Source organism: Schistocerca americana, chromosome 2 (genome assembly GCF_021461395.2).
Source record: "Schistocerca americana isolate TAMUIC-IGC-003095 chromosome 2, iqSchAmer2.1, whole genome shotgun sequence".
Taxonomy (NCBI): domain Eukaryota; kingdom Metazoa; phylum Arthropoda; class Insecta; order Orthoptera; family Acrididae; genus Schistocerca; species Schistocerca americana.
The window spans coordinates 40874174-40887338 of NC_060120.1; the positions used below are offsets into that span (position 1 = coordinate 40874174).

Sequence of the window (13165 nt, forward strand, 5' to 3'; positions counted from 1 at the left end):
CTACGACCTAGCAAGGCGCCATTAGTAACATTGCATGTATCTAAAGAGTCTCACTTGTATCGCCACAATCTCCAGATGTACCAAAAGAATGGATTAAAATTAAGTATTCCAGAAGCTACGTACTTTTCTTTATAGCATTCATTACGTATTCTGTTTCAGACCTCACGCCATCCTGCTTTAACTTAGCGCGTGCCTTTCGGCTTCCTCTCATTGTGTCTAGGCTGTCTTGTCTAGACACAACAGGTGCTACTGTAACTGGACTACAGTATCTGGAGATGTTAGAGAATTGGCTGTTCCCTCAGCTCGAACAAGAAGCACAACAATTCATATTTCAGCAGGATGGAGCACCACTACATTGGCACTTATCTGTCCGTAACTACCTGAACGTCAACTACCCGAGGCGATGGATCGGCCGCCAGGCAGCCCGTGACAGAGCACTTCATCACTGGCCTCCAAGAAGCCCTGATCTTACCCCCTGCGATTTTTTCTTATGGGGGTATGTTAAGGATATGGTGTTTCGGCCACCTCTCCCAGCCACCATTGATGATTTGAAACGAGAAATAACAGCAGCTATCCAAACTGTTACGCCTGATATGCTACAGAGAGTGTGGAACGAGTTGGAGTATCTGGTTGATATTGCTCGAGTGTCTGGAGGGGGCCATATTGAACATCTCTAAACTTGTTTTTGAGTGAAAAAAAACTTTTTAAATACTCTTTGTAATGATGTATAACAGAAGGTTATATTATGTTTCTTTCATTAAATACACATTTTTAAAGTTGTGGTATTCTTTTTGAATCACCCTGTACTTCATCTTCTGCAGTGAGCTGAGGAGTTACCTTGGAATATTATCCTCTAGGACATCAGTGAATGAAAATATGAAAAATATGTGATCCGTGAGCGGCTCGTGTTCATGCCGTTTATTGCTTGTCATATTGTCTTTACGGTACTGCCGCCACCTTTCTTATTCGATTTACTGCAGTCACTAAGCTGCGGGTTTCCTTGCCCGTGAGTGGGAGCAGCAGCGCTTGTCCATAAGTGCACTGTCGTACTCTCTCTGGAGCGACCGCTAGTATTTCGGGGTCGTCCTCTGAGGGAATTCAGTCGAGACGGAGCGCCAGTGACTTGCGGACAGCCAGTACTCGCCGAGCGCTGGCGGCATACACGTACTGTCCGACGGGAGACTGGAGTGGGAATGACTGTCGGTTGGTCGTTCGGTCGGTCGTGTCATCGGGCAACTTGTATTTGGTCTTTTGACCGTTTCTGGGCCTCGTCAGTTGGTCATCTTGCCGGACGTGGGCCGGTTCCTTCCTTGGGCAGGGATGTCGGGTGGCCAATGGGCAAGTGTTCCCTCCGCATGGTTGGGTCCGAGCCAGTGTGCCCGGATCGCTGTGTCTCCGAGTTCCGAACGAACATCAAGGGAGTCGGGATGGAGCTACAGTGAGCTCCGGACAGCCATGATTCGGCCAACTGTTACCGACACACATACCTTGAGTGGGGACGACCTTGGTTGGTCGTTCGGTCGGTCGCCTCATCGGATGACGTGTATTTGGTCGACGGCCGCTTGTGGAAAGTCTGTGTGTGTGCCGACTTGTGATTTCTCCTTGTGGTTCCACAGTGATTGATTTTATGACTGTCGGAGTTCTTGGTGCAAGTGTTTACGTGTGTTTACTGTGTATAGCTTCTGTGATTTCCACTGAGCAGTTATGAATGCTGTCTGCGTGCTGGATTAGGCAGTCGGTCGGTTGGGTCAGAGCAGCGAGTGTGTGTTTCCTCGCGTTGTTGATGCTGTCCGGCATGGCGTGTAGTTCGATAGCCCTGGTGTTTGTTAATATTTTTGAGTGGTTATTGTGCCTTGGCTGTATTTAGACGCCAATATTTGAGGACGTAATGCTAATGTTATCTTCGTCCTCGCTGACATTTTCAGTTGTCGTGCCGTTGGTCGGGCGGAAGGGAATTGATTAGGCTGTTGGTCGGTGATGCGTATAATAAAGAGAAAAATCGTGATTAGTGGTGAATATGTTGAGCTTACAACTTGGTGCAAGTATTTAGAGTTGGTGTTAACGAGGGACTTGGCCCACCTGTTTCGTTTAAAATGGAATACATAAGATTTTAAAATAATGAGATGTTTGTTCGAGCAGCTATCAAAAACATTTATCTCTAAAACTTTGCACTCGTCTAGAATCGACGCCTGAAAGGGACTCCGAAGGTTACAGATGCCCAAATCATTGCGTAAACAATAGCGTGCGGCAAACAATTAAGATTGACATATTCATAAGAATTATAAGTAAGATATCGTTTGAAAGCTGCTAAACATTCCTTGCCACTTTACTCCAAGACTGATAAGCGCTCTTTGTACGCAGGAAAATATCTGTGCAGTTTGGAAGGTGGGAGATGGGTAGTTTCAGCAAGTTTCAGCAGAGGTGAATCCTTAGGGCGGGTCGTGAGTCATTTCTGCACTGCACAGTCGGTAAGTGAATTGCTTGCGAAAGGTAAGATTCTGGATTCAATTCCAAGTCTGGCAGACAGTTTCAGTCTGCTAGGAAGTTCCAAAATACCGCACGTTCCACTATAGAGCAAAAGATTAGTGCTACAAATAATCTCCTGTTTTGTGATAAAGCCATCTGTTCTTACAGGAGTTCTATTCCCGCAGGATAGGCAGCACAACTTCCGGAAAGTCCGGAAGGTATGAGAAAGGTATTGGCAGAAGTGGAGCTGTAAGTGGGGATGGGGGATGGGCGTGAATCGTGTCCTCATAGTTCAGTCGGTAAGAGCACTGCTCGCGAAAGATAAGGAACATGTTTCGAGTCCCGGTCAAATACACGCTTTTAATTTGTCAGGATGCTTCAAAACGGCACACATTCCGTTTCAGAAAGAAAGATTCTTTCTGAAAACGCTAAAAATTTGCGTGAAACAAAATGTGTTAAGACACAGAGAACTTACAGAGTAGAAATTTAGTGAGCAGACGTTTCTGTGTTGTACGTCTTTGTATGATTCGTCATCGAAGTGGAAGTGAGGAGTTTCGATGACGTGATTAAAAAACATTGGCACAGAGCAGAAGGAAAACTTTAAAGAGGCACATGGGGAGAAGCAGCATCATTTCCTGTGGATCCGCTCGGCAGCATGGAGATTACGCGTACTTTAATGTTAATTAATATGTTTTGTTTTTCTCTTCTTGTTGTGTCTAGACAAGACAGCCTAGACACAATGAGAGGAAGCCGAAAGGCACGCGCTAAGTTAAAGCAGGATACGTAATGAATGCTATAAAGAAAAGTACGTAGCTTCTGGAATACTTAACTTTAATCCATCCTTTTCGTACATCTGGAGATTGTGGCGATACAAGTGAGACTCTCTAGATACATGCAATGTTACTAATGGCGCCTTGCTAGGTCGTAGCCATTGACTCAGCTGAAGGCTATTCTAACTATTGGCTCGGCTAATGAGCAATGCTTCGTCCATGTAGTCGCTACCAAAGTCGTCCGTACAACTGGGGCGAGTGCTAGTCCGTATCTCGAGACCTGCCTTGTGGTGGCGCTCGGTCTGCGATCACTAACAGTGGCGACACGCGGGTCCGACATGTACTAATGGACCGCGGCCGATTTAAGCTACCACCTAGCAAGTGCGGTGTCTGGCGGTGACGCCACACTTCTCATTCCTTTGTTTTGTGATCCAGTCACAGAACTCTTAGGACACATCTTGTATAAATATTGATAAGTCAGTGGGATTGTTACTAGAAAATCTACTATTCGCAGTCGTTTTCAAGTGCTAGAAGAGTATTGTGAACTTTGAAGTCTTTTCCGAATACAGACAGTAATGGCTCAATGATATTCAAATACGCTATCTGCGGAGGCCATTGAAGACACTTATCCCTTATGCTCACTAACCAGTTGTGTTGTTGGGAAACAAGAACGGATTCCTATGCTTACGTCGTTGGATGCGTTGAGAGCGTGACGTTTTTGACTGCTACAGTAAATAATCCGTGCTACACGTGTCGCAACGCTTGATGGCAGAGACTGTGCAACAACACATCATCAGAATCTTATTAATATCACTCTGGGTGTACAAACACAACATCTAATTAAATTCTTAATATTATAAAAGACTACACAGCCGTTTAGGCTTATCTGCAGCGGCTTCCCCAAGGCAGTGAACAATTAATCTGATTTTATCTTTCATTCTCCACTTCATTCCACCTCATGGGTGGCGGGGGGAGTGGGGCTTGGACTGCATCAACCATGCTACTGCTGTTCTGTAAAACGAGTTAAAATATATTTATTTATTTATTTGCCAACGGCCTTGCCGCAGTGGTAACACCGGTTCTCGTCAGATCACCGAAGTTAAGCGCTGTCGGGTTGGGCTAGCACTTGGATGGGTGACCATCCGGTCTGCCGAGCGCTGTTGGCACGCGGGGTGCAGTCAGCCCTTGTGAGGCAAACTGAGGAGCTATTTGATTGTGAAGTAGCGGCTCCAGTCTCGGAAACTGAGATACAGCCGGGAGAGCGGTGTGCTGACCACATGCCTCTCCATATCCAGTGACGCCTGTGGGCTGAGGATGACACGGCGTCCGGTCGGAACCTTTGGACCATCATGGCCTGTGCGGGAGGAGAGATTTATTTATTTCATTAACACTATAGAGTAACCCACCGCCTTGAAATGTAAGGTGGGTCGGATGCTTCTGAATCTAACAGCTAAGACTTCTCATTGTTACAATTTTATTGGTACACAGTTGTTAATGTCTTTTTTTTAATAATACAAAGAACATAATATATAAGGATTTCTCTAAGGTTACAGCGAATTAAATGCTTAACAATTGTTAAAATCGTTCCATATAATTTGTCAGTACTTAGTTGATGACAATATAATTTATATAATGCAAATGTGAAAGAAAAGAAAAAAAAGCTAACACAATGTGCGTGGAGTAAATAATTTGTAGTATGCAGAGGGAAGTGATATGCTGTATTTGGATATGTAATACAGTCTAAGTAGCATGTTCGTTAATAATGGCCTATTTCTACCTATTTCAAATGAGAAGCTCTCGGTACAACCTCGAGGTATTCTCATCTGAAATGGTTTGTGCTAATGTATGTTTACACAGATTATACAGATTAAATGCTGATTGAGCACTTCATACATGGAATACATGAATTTTAGCTTCACGTGAGAAATACGCTTATGTTCGTAACTTGTTAGTGGAAATAGAATATAGTTCATTGCTACATGAATGCATTATTCCTTAAATAACTTAATACATTTCTGATATATAAAATTCAGTGATTGTAGCAATAAAATATGTACAAATAGTGTTTTTTAAGGTTAAAATATCCCTTTTTATGATTTTTCTCTAACACTCAGACGGTGATCATGTGGCTCATGCTGCGCCGGTGATGGTGACGATGTTTCTCACGATACGACATTCACGGTCACGACGACCGTGACACGGCAAGTCCCCCGTGATCAGCTCCAAGTAGATGCTACGTAGATAGGAGGGAAGGAAGACAGAGGGATGGATGGGCAATAGAGGTAAGGTGGCTGCTATATCTGTGAGTGTGTGTGTGTGTGGGGGGGGGGGGGAAGGATAAAAGCAGGACGTATAAAACGGACGCCTGAGCGGGAAAGAGTAACGAGATTTGCGCTATAGTTGGTAGAATGGGCAGATGTGACGCGTCACTTTCTAGATCGGGAAAAGGGAGACCCAGTTGAAGTTGCCTTTCCACAAGATATTGAGGATGTGGAGATGGAGGAATGGTGTGATGTGTGCGTAGAGCTGCAGTGGTAGAAAAGTCTGTAGACATTTGACTTACGATAGTCATGTTTTTAGGATGTAGTAGATTTTTGAGAAATTAAGGGAGAAAGGGGAACTTTTATCAGATAGTGAAGAATACATGTACCAGGAGGGAAGGTGGCTATGGAGGGTTAGGCAAAGTGCACAGCGTTCGAGTACTTGCAGGGAGTGGCAAAATTTTGAGGGTACCGAGATCCATACTACGAAGACAAAGGTGAGGATAGGAAAGGTACGGCCTTTGTAGTTGAAGAGGATTGTGGAAGGCTGTAATTTACGTATATGGTGGGTAACAGCTTTAATAATGTTAGTGTGTCGTGGAACTTTTGACGTGTGGTTAGTAGATGGAGGAAAATAACAGTTTGGTGTTAACTGTTAGTTCAAGGCAATTTAACGTGTCAGTGAGATGGTTGTGACTCTTACGGATGGTGGAGTGGCACGAAAGTGACAAGAAGATCGTCCTGTGATCCTGGGTTCTCAGACCGTTGATTTAAGGTTCCAGAGGTTACACCAGGAGAAAGGGACATTGAAGTGTATATGGCGGGCTCCTTGAGAGGCTTCAGTGTTTGAATGGAGGGCAAGGAAGGTGGTTTGGTCGGCACACTGGAGCAAGTGGATGAATGTCAGCTGACAGCGGCAAATCCGTGTAGAGGAGGCAGAGTGTAGCAGATTTATATAAGCAGAGTTTTGTCCACTATCGGTATGTCGCCGACACTATGGTTGGACAATTCCGTGAAATTTATCAATAGTTTCTCAGTCGCTATCTTCTCTCTTCAAAACTGTACTTTCGTGCGTAATGCAGACGTATTGACGGTTTGTTTATGGCAGGGGTCCACAATCAACATTTTCAAATCACTGTCATACCGAATGTCCAAATTAGCGACTAATAACCCTTTTGCCAAAACCACCTCACCAATGTCAAAAAATATGCACTCTAATCAGAAAGATATATTCTCCATTCACCTCCTGCATGCGTGATATGCCCATACATATAAGAAAATGCAGCTACCCAATTCTTGTCTTCCAATGGCTCTACTCTAAATATTACTTGGAAGGTCGGTACTCACATTCATCCAGATTAGTTTCCCTATCCCTTACGGCACTCTGTCACGTGAAATGAACCTTGATGATTGTGTACCAACTTTATTTGGATGTATACTCATTTCAGGAGAACTTTGCCACATTATGTCATTTCCGGCGTTTTCTCCCACTAGAAGCAATGTGCCACTGAGTTCGATGGTGTGCTGCGAAAGTTCTGCTTTTGTCTGTTGGTTAAAATGGTTCAAATGGCTCTGAGCACTATGGGACTTAACATCTATGGTCATCAGCCCCTAGAACGTAGAACTACTTAAACCTAACTAACCTAAGGACATCACACAACACCCAGTCATCACGAGGACTCTGTCTGTTGTTTATTTAAGAAATCTAACCCGAGGCTTGAGCAATAATCCACACCTACATTGAGCAACATTTCCATATCTTCTCGAAAATACTTCACTGCAATGCGAAAACTGAGCAGCGTTGAACCTGGTGGTGCCACATTATTGTCTCCCACTTTGTTTACCCTATAATGTGGAGTAAGCTGTTTCTTACTACCCACCATGTTGGACTCACTACGGACATTTATTTTCCTAATCATATCCAGTAACATTACCACCATTCCATTTTTCGGATGCTCCATCGTGCAGCCCCCGAAAGAATATGATACTATTCTGCTTGTGGTAGCGTTGAACAAGACCTTTTCTTAGTCTCCTCAAATGTACCCGCTTTATTTAGTTCCTAATTTTAGTTTCACTCGTTTTCACCCTTGCCACTAAGCGTAATTTGGTCACTTTATCTGTACAGCCACCCAAACCCATGGCAGCTTCTAAAGAATGCATGCACACTGATCCATACTCCGAAATCAGTCCCAGATTGATGTAATCATACTAGTTGCATTTGAACCCAATGAAGGTGTGACGACAGTGGATGAAGCTACTGTTTCCTTTACTTCCGTTAGCTCGTGCGGCATACGCTTGTTATCGGTTGACAAAATATCTACTTGATTTCGCAAAGAAGTATTACCGTTACTGAACTTAGAAGTTTCATGAAAGAATCAATCACTTCCTGAGTCATCTCTATTTTTAAGAAAACTTTGCCTACTTAGAAAATAAATTAAAAACAATGTACAAAAATTATTTATAGCCACTACCGGCACCCAAACATAACAACAAGAAATTTTCTCATTTCTTATAATGAACTATTGCCATCTTGACTGTGAACATCGGTGTACCTTTTACCCACAGTTCTGATGTGCACTGCATGTCACAGACACCCGTACAAGGCACTCGTGGCCTGACAGACTGCACTGCTTGCCTCTTACTTGCCGTGTATTGCAGTGTTGCGCTTTAATACAGCCAAATTCAAAAGTCCTTCTGCTTTCAAAAATCCACAGAGTCCTATGGCATTAAATTCTCCCTACTATGTTCATGCACGAGAACAGACGAGGGTCTGAAAAATATCAGTTTAAAAAAAAAAAAAACTCGAACTGTCGAAGCTGCAAACCAGAGTTGGAGATGACCTCTCAGTTGGAGCGACCTCTCGACAAATACCAGTCGTGGGCGTTGAAAACATGACACCAAAGTCTAAAGGTGTCAGAAACCAGATTTTCATCCCCAGTTTGCACATTCCGTAGTTGCAGCGACCACTTCTGATAATAAAATGTGGGGGTAAGGACGCGACCCCTAAAAAAGCAGGTAGATTGGCTGATAGCAAATCTCCTCGCCTGGACGTGGGGTATGTAGGGAGTAGGGAACGGAGTCGTATGGCGATTCATCAGTAAAACATCCTTTGTTAAAACAGTCTTCTATTCGTGTCAGTTACAAGCCTTGGTGTCACAGGTTTCCACAGGTGCAAAGTATTCCATCGTTAGTGTTCTGAAAACCCGGCAGGTAATATGTGAAATTTTTAGCATCTGCTGGTGTCAGTGAGGTTGAAACAAGTGCTGTATGGATGGTGAAGGACGACAAAGGCAGCTCCTCGTGGCTAAGCCCGCTTCGTGACAGCAGCACAAACATGTTGGGATAGATGGTATTTAAACTGGAACCTGAGATGAACAAAGATGATGACGTGCGCCACCCAGGTTGATGGTCAATAACAATGTAGGACCGCACAGCCATCATGACAGCTACAGTGTAGCTGGGCAGCAAGCCAGCCCACGTTCAGATTCACAGCCCATAAGGGAGAAGGCTTACAACGGAACGTAAACACCCCGTAGGTTGCCCGGTGGAATGGTGGCACCAAGTTGACCGTTTGCAGACTTCAGCTGAGGCGGGAACCTGGAGCTACTGGCGGAAAAGTCTGTGGAGGGTGGATGGGTGTGTCAGCATACAAGGTAAATGGTCTCCATCTTGTTTTCGTGTGATGGTATAGACTGCCTTGCATGGCGTACCCTACATGACCGGGTTCTACTGGATATAACGAACATCTGAGAATGACAGTCTGAGGGGATATATATAGGTATATACACTCCTGGAAATGGAAAAAAGAACACATTGACACCGGTGTGTCAGACCCACCATACTTGCTCCGGACACTGCGAGAGGGCTGTACAAGCAATGATCACACGCACGGCACAGCGGACACACCAGGAACCGCGGTGTTGGCCGTCGAATGGCGCTAGCTGCGCAGCATTTGTGTACCGCTGCCGTCAGTGTCAGCCAGTTTGCCGTGGCATACGGAGCTCCATCGCAGTCTTTAACACTGGTAGCATGCCGCGACAGCGTGGACGTGAACCGTATGTGCAGTTGACGGACTTTGAGCGAGGGCGTATAGTGGGCATGCGGGAGGCCGGGTGGACGTACCGCCGAATTGCTCAACACGTGGGGCGTGAGGTCTCCACAGTACATCGATGTTGTCGCCAGTGGTCGGCGGAAGGTGCACGTGCCCGTCGACCTGGGACCGGACCGCAGCGACGCACGGATGCACGCCAAGACCGTAGGATCCTACGCAGTGCCGTAGGGGACCGCACCGCCACTTCCCAGCAAATTAGGGACACTGTTGCTCCTATGGTACCGGCGAGGACCATTCGCAACCGTCTCCATGAAGCTGGGCTACGGTCCCGCACACCGTTAGGTCGTCTTCCGCTCACGCCCCAATATCGTGCAGCCCGCCTCCAGTGTTGTCGCGACAGGCGTGAATGGAGGGACGAATGGAGACGTGTCGTCTTCAGCGATGAGAGTCGCTTCTGCCTTGGTGCCAATGATGGTCGTATGCGTGTTTGGCGCCGTGCAGGTGAGCGCCACAATCAGGACTGCATACGACCGAGGCACACAGGGCCAACACCCGGCATCATGGTGTGGGGAGCGATCTCCTACACTGGCCGTACACCACAGGTGATCGTCGAGGGGACACTGAATAGTGCACGGTACATCCAAACCGTCATCGAACCCATCGTTCTACCATTCCTAGACCGGCAAGGGAACTTGCTGTTCCAACAGGACAATGCACGTCCGCATGTATCCCGTGCCACCCAACGTGCTCTAGAAGGTGTAGGTCAACTACCCTGGCCAGCAAGATCTCCGGATCTGTCCCCCATTGAGCATGTTTGGGACTGGATGAGGCGTCGTCTCACGCGGTCTGCACGTCCAGCACGAACGCTGGTCCAACTGAGGCGCCAGGTGGAAATGGCATGGCAAGCCGTTCCATAGGACCACATCCAGCATCTCTACGATCGTCTCCATGGGAGAATAGCAGCCTGCATTGCTGCGAAAGGTGGATATACACTGTACTAGTGCCGACATTGTGCATGCTCTGTTGCCTGTGTCTATGTGCCTGTGGTTCTGTCAGTATGATCATGTGATGTATCTGACCCCAGGAATGTGTCAATAAAGTTTCCCCTTCCTGGGACAATGAATTCACGGTGTTCTTATTTCAATTTCCAGGAGTATATATATATATATATATATATATATATATATATATATAGAGGCACCCACATGCCTTGCTCTTACTGTGGCATCAAGCAGTCAGGCCTGCAAGATGAGTGGTCTGCCAAGCGAGTGGATTCATTCTCATTTATCGAGTAACATGAACTCTCGTACTCACAATTAAGTTACAAATTATCCTCCTGTATGAATAATACGCAACGGAAACGCGTAACAGACTATCAGTGATTTACAGAACTCTGAGTGTTCACTACGCACTGGCAATACCACATTTTCTTTTTGTCTTTTATTTAACGGCTTTTGTCAACACGTGGCCGCCGCACTGAATATGAATAGCGCACACATTATAAATTCGGGACATCATGACAACATACCATTCGAAGGAAAAGTCCACCAATCTTTTTCTTTTCACTATCTTATTTATTCCGATAAATTCTATAACCTAAACACACAAATTCTATAACCTACAACAACAACACATGAGAAATTCCGCCCAGTGGGCATGGCTTTTCATTGGTGACTCTCTATATTATGGTCTCGTAATTATTTAACGCTACGGTGCACTTTCTGGATAGGTTGGTGGATCTTTTATTATATCTCACACTTCGACTCTCACAATCATCATCACGAAACTTTCCTCCAGATCGAGCGGTACAGAAGGAACAAGCGTAACCCACTAATCTTTTGAAACTACCTTGCTACTCTCCCATGCAAACCACACATACCCAAATTACATGACATACATCACACTACAACATGGAATACAATACACTAAATAGTCACAACACTATCACTTTCAGCTTTCCCACTTCAATTAGTATTTATCCCAGTTTCACACGACACTGCCCCACTTTGTAATTCTACTTTCCTACTATGAACTCTGGAGATATATGCACGTCTTCCTGTGCAATGAAAGCCAAGTGGCGATTCTGGATAGACGGCCGACTCACCTTGCTTCTCTCTCAGAGTTTGAATCTAGCGTCACACGGAATCATATCACGCAAAGTAATATTAAGAACCTATTCATCACACACACGAGTCCTCAACTGATACCATGGACGAGTACTTCTCTTTATCCTTTGTCTCATACAAAGATTGAGACTCACACAGTACTCACCACGTGGAAGTACTCGCCTCTAATTTCAAGTCCTGCACACGCTATTTCTTAAATATTTCAACTTATAGTACACACGCTAGTAATTCAGCTTAACTTAAGCACACGGAAGTATTTCAACTTATTGCTACACGTGGTTTCATTGTGACCGTTGGTCACTTCCGAAGATTACTACGATCCCATTAATATTACCTGCCTGACATTTAATTCTCCCCACAAAATTTCTTGAAATAGAGAAATTATTATTTCAAACTACTCTTAAATATTCCACATGCATACCATGTCTCCACGCTTTTGTCTTTACGGCGCACAACTAAGACAGGTCTTAACAGCACAAGATCCAGTGGCAGAGTGCTGAAACATGGCCGTTCTTGAAGTCCTCTCGCACCTCTGCTGAAGTGGGGGAGCACCTTGCTACCGTATTGGTCAGCCACATTTCAGGCGCTCAAAGCTCCGGTAAGTTTCATCTCTTTGGTTCCACCAAAGGTGGCCAAAGGATCGACTCAAAGAAGATCATATATTCACATTCACTATCTGCGGTTAGCAGACGACCATACATGCATTCATTTCACAGATCTCACCAAACTGGATGTAGGGATTTACTTTGTGGGAGTGCACATGTGATCAATTAAATAAATAAATTGTCATTCTTTCCCACACTGGTATCCGGCTTCGCTGTATTAATTGAAATTGAGTTATTTTACCAAAAAAAAAGTGTTGTTCTGACAAAAATAATGAAGTATTTTGTATCTATTTTCAATGTCGGGCAGTACTGTACCCTTTCAATATATATGAGAGCCGGTGAGTTAGTGTTTCTCAAATGTAAGCACTTCCTTGACAGAAGTCATAGCCTCATAGCAGCTCGTTAAACCAGCTCCTTCAGAAGTACTGGAGCAACTGTAAGATTTCACAACTTCTTTTTCAAGAGAAGCTGGCTTGCTTGTTCAGCTGTGTTATTGTTCCGAATGAGCAATTTTTCGTTCTTTCTCATGGCGCCTAGTCTTTAGGCTGACGACTGCTTCCCTCGCTGCGATGAAATTCTCCTAATTGTCAACTGTAGCAACTGACTGACCCAGCGAAGACGTGTTGTATATTAACCTTCTTCCGATGGCGAAGCCATGCTGCAACTCCTCCACCCACTCTTTCTGACAATATCTTTCTCTCCCCACCCTCTAACCATATCCTCCTCCCACTTTGCATCTCCGCCTCCAACTCTTCCTTTTCCCCTTACACTTTCCACCTGCCTCACACATCGTCCTCCTCTCTCTCTGTCCATTTCTCCACCTCCTCACCACCTGAATGTGTTCCCAGCCATGATCGTCGGCACGTGTAGACCCTGCAATACAGCT

At 45.1% G+C, this 13165-nt stretch overlaps 1 protein-coding gene and 1 pseudogene across 1 annotated transcript in view; one reads left to right on the plus strand and one right to left on the minus strand.

The window, feature by feature from the left end:
* LOC124593768 (reversion-inducing cysteine-rich protein with Kazal motifs-like) overlaps positions 1-13165 on the minus strand; it is a 208104-nt gene that overhangs the window by 137553 nt on the left and 57386 nt on the right. The gene's annotated exons all lie outside the window — the stretch shown is intronic.
* Positions 4285-4402, plus strand: LOC124597510 (annotated as a pseudogene).